We start from the raw sequence: 4,671 nt of genomic DNA on the forward strand, positions 1-4,671 counted from the left end.
TTTGATCCTTGGGTCAGGAAGATCTCCTGGAAGAGGGCGTGGCAACCCACTCCAACATGGACAGAGGAGCCTGGTAGGCTACAGTCCCTGGGGTCACAAAGATTCAGACATGACTGAAGCGACTTAACACTCACTGATATATAACGTAACTAAAATGACAAAAGTGTAGAATGGAAAACAGAGTAATGGTTTACAATGGCTCAGGAGGGAGGGAAGTGAATTCGGACATGAAACATCAACTAATGATGGAACTATTCTATACCTCGACTGTGCCAATATCAATGTCCTGGCTGTGATACTCTTACTATAGTTTCATAGAATGTAACCACTGGGGGAAACTGGGTGCAAGGTACACTGGATCACTTTGTGTTGCTTCTTTCTTTCTTTTCTTTTCAGCCACACTGTGCTGGGGGATGGGGGCATGTGGCATTGGTCTTAGTTTCCTGACCAGGGATCAATCCTTGCCCTGGGAGCCTGGAGTCTTAATCACTAGAATACCAGGGAAGTCCCTCTGTATTGTTTCTTACAGCTACATGTGATTCTGCAGTTATTTCAACACAAAAAATTTAATTTAAAAAAATGAGAAAGAAAGAAGTCAGTACAAGGAAAATAATTCTCAATATAGACTCTGGTTCAGCTTATTATTTATGATGCTGGTGTATTTTATGACCACAGTCTTTCTAAGAGTTTAGTTTGTACAGATTCAACATGGAAAGGAAAGGGATAAAACATCAACATAAGGAGTAAGACATCAGCAGAGGGAATCTGTTTCCCTAATGTAAACTTGCTGCTCACCAGCAGCTGACCCTTCAATGAGAAATGGAGCGTAACTCTTGTTGGTACTCAAAGTCTATCCAGATGAGGTCCTCCCAGCTGCGTGTTGGCTTCTCTTTGTAAACATTCAATGAAGGAGAAGCTGACAAGTGTCCTGTCTTTGTGAGCCCTGTGCATCTGATTCCCAGAAAGAAGGGGAGTGTGGCATGAACGGTTTCAAGATTTGAAAAGACTGTCCTTTAGTCAAACATCGGATACATCTTTGCTTCTTTAAATGATGGAAGATCATCTTTGATTTCTGCCTAGCTTCATGGCACCTTCAGTCCACAGATGGGATGGAGGGAGATGAGCACACAGGCAGAATGGCTCCTTCTTTCTGCCCAGAGGCAGAGGAAGTGCAGCCCCCCTAGCGTGGGGCATCAGAGGAACACGACACTTGGAAGGGCACAGGGGGTGACTGGCGCAGCCCGTACTTCTGTGATGCTGGTTCCAATTATGGAGGTGCTCCCTTCTCACCCTGCAAGGTTGGGCATGACCTACCTCTTTCCCATTGCTACTTTTCACACTGCCAAGAGGGAAGAAGGTGGACAAGACAGTGAAAGTGTTAGTTGCTCAGCCATGTCCAACTCTGTTGTGACCTCATGGACTGTAGCCCACCAGGCTCCTATGTCCATGGGGATTCTCCAGGCAAGAAGACTGGAGTGGATTGCCATTCCCTTCTCTAAAGTGGGAGAGATTCTGCTATCAGCACCCAGATCTGACCCCTGACCTCTAGCTTCAGTGCAGGATACCTGAAACCAGGCGTAGATAAGTCACACGTAATACCTCTTAAATGTTTCCCCAAATTGCATGCCCCAGACATGGAGGAGAGGAAGTACAAACCCCTAGGTGATCCTAGGCTGCAGCCTGAGACAATCCACAATATGCTAAAAATTTCCTTGAGGTTTCATGTTTGCATAAAACTCCATACCATACCTGCTTTTATCATTGTAAAAAAAAAATGATGTGTTGAATTACTCACCATCCAGCAACCTGAACTTTCAGAGACTTGGTCATACTCAACTCTTAGCTTTGGACGTAGAGGTTATGTTGTGCTGGAGCTGAGGGTCTGCATTCAGGAACCAGACTGCCTGGAGGCGAGTCCAGCCTCCGCCTCTGGCAAACTGGATGACCTTGGGCAAGTCCCTGATCTTTCTGTGTCTCAGTTCTCTTATGGGAATTACAGCAATGCTACTTCATGGCTTATTGAGAAGATTAAGAGTTAATATGCATTGGGACCTTCCTGGGGTTCTAGTGGTTAAGACGCCATGCTTCCAATGCAGAGGGCATGAGTTCATTCCATCCCTGGTTGGGGAACGAAGATCTCACATGCCGCATGGCAAAAAAAAAAAAAAAATTGATGTTAATTAAAACATATAGAAAGAGAAGAGTTAATATGCATCAAACACTTGGGGTGTGTGTGTGTGTGTGTGTGTTTGTTGTCTGTTGGTTGCTCAGTTGTGTCCGTGACCCTATGGAATGAGCCTGTCAGGGTGTTCTGTCTATGGAATTCTCCAGGCAAGAATACTGGAGTGGGTAGCCATTCCCTTCTCCAGGGGATCTTCACAACCCAGGGATCAAACTCAAGTCTCCTGTACTGCAGGCAGATTCTTAAGCATCTGAGCCACCAGGGAAGCTTGGTACACATGCTCAATAAATGTTAGATGGTATCCTTGTGAGTTACTATCTGGCATTTCACATCAGTTCACAGATCCCACTTAAAAGCAGTTTATAGCACAGCAGAGATAAAAGGTAAAAAAACTGCAAGGTAAAAAATCTGAAAAATTATTCCTACTTCAGGATAGTGAATTTAGACACAAAGCAATATGTTTTTGTGGTGTTGGCAGGAATGTCTGGGCATAGACTGGTCCTATAGTCACTTTAAAGTGAGGGTTCTGAATCCATTCGGTAATCAAACCTGCCTCCCTCTTTTCACCAAGCTGCCGAAGGCTCTGTGCTCCGTGAAACACTGAATAGTATAAATGAGACCACTCCGAGCTCAGGCCCTGCAGTTCTGCGCGTCAACACTCTGCATACTCCCCTTTTTAATAAATGGGTGAATTCTACATTTCAACAACGGTGACACTATCCATGTCCTCCACGGCGGCTACTTAGTTGGCTGCGCTCAGGAAGTCTGAAAGGCTGTGGAGAACGTTAACAGGCCTCCAGTGAGGCCTTTCGTGGCAGCTCTTAGTCAAATGTGGGGCAGCGAGAAGCTTCTGAAGCTGGCCCAAGCTAAACACAGGATTTGTCACATGCATGGCAATGACATAAAACGTGTGTGACGGTGCCCCTGGTTTTCCTGAAATGCGAGACTCCAGTCCAACCCTGAGTACTGGGGGTGGTTGCCCTGGCTGGTTACCTTTTCATCAAAGATCCTTAGAAGCCAGAATCCTTTGTGCTGCGCAAGAACAGTCACCAGCTGTTTTCTGTTTCCACCGAGGGCGGGACAGGAGGAAATAAAATGGATCAAACAGTACAGACAGGATTTAGCTTAGACACAAGAGAAAACATCCTGACTGGGAGAACCCCTGAAAAGTCAGGGAGAGCTATGGGGAAAGCATAGAGTCCTCTTCTCTGAATATCCTTTTTAAAAAACCGCAACGTGGACCAAGGGGGAGAAGACACTCTCTGAAGTATCAGTGACCAGCAGCCAATGTTCCTAAAAGCGGGGGATAATTTTTTACCAACTCTTCATTTTCTGAAATACTGATGGAGAATGAAAGGCCCTCTGGACTAAATAGTGTACAAAACACTCCTGTAATTGTGGCTAATGGCCTTCTATCTTAAAGGGCTGTTGTTTAGTCACTCAGTCACATCTGACTCTGCAACCCCATGGACTGTAGCCCACCAGGCGCCTCTGTCCATGGAATTCTCCAGGCAAGAATACTGGAGTGGGTTGCCATTCCCTTCTCCAGGGGAATCTTCCTGACCTGGGGAATCAAAGCAGGGTCTTCTGCATTGCAGGCAGATTTTTTACCATCTGAGCTACCAGGAACCATGCTGAGAATTCCTAGTGTGAAAATTAGAAGATGGTCAAGATTCCCTCTACACTTATCATTCTCCGATCCTGGGATGCCTTTATCTCCCCAAAAGTCACACACTCTGTCTTCAAGAGAAGCTCAGAGAGTCCTCAAGGTGAGGCGTCATGACACGGTTAAACTTGTAATGAAGTCACTGAGGGATACAAGCGTTGAAACACCAGGGGGGGTCGAACAGTTACTAGGAACATGAACAAAACATATATAATTTCAAAACAATAGCTAAAATTTATGGAGAATTTCTCATTTGATCACCACAACAATGCTTCAATATCCCCATTCTGGGAAGCCACGTGCAGAAACCGTTTGGGCCCTTGGGATCTTACCCCAAGAGCCTAGGAACCCTCACACCTCCCAGCTGATAAGGGGGGCAGCTGGGTGTGCAGTCAGTGTGACCCCTGGGGCTGTGCTCCGCAAGTCTCTGTTTTTACTTGAGTCACCCCTCCCTTGGTTCTCTTGTGGCTTGTCTCTTGCACTGAGCTTGTGGCATGAGCCTGTTTAACAGTCATGACTGGGAGGGACCAAAGGAGCCCCAGGGATGAGAGGAAGGAGGGAGAGGCTTAGATTAGCTCAGTTCTGAAAACTGGGAGAGAAGGCAGTTGAAAGAGTAAGATCCCAAGGGCCAAAACTCTTGCTGCCTCTCCTGGTTCCCACACCCACCCCGGACTACTACCCTCTCGCTGATTCAGGAAAAAACCTTTTAGTCTTTGTCAACATAACGCTCTAGGCAGTGGGACCAGAACTGGCAGTGAACATGAAACCTTTGTGCTCTACATACCTGAGACAGAGCTGGTTTTCTTTTAAAACATCTCAAACC

The sequence above is a fragment of the Moschus berezovskii genome, chromosome 10, assembly GCF_049115385.1.
Source record: "Moschus berezovskii isolate FMDL1 chromosome 10, NW_MosBer_1.0, whole genome shotgun sequence".
NCBI classification, from domain to species: Eukaryota; Metazoa; Chordata; class Mammalia; order Artiodactyla; family Moschidae; genus Moschus; species Moschus berezovskii.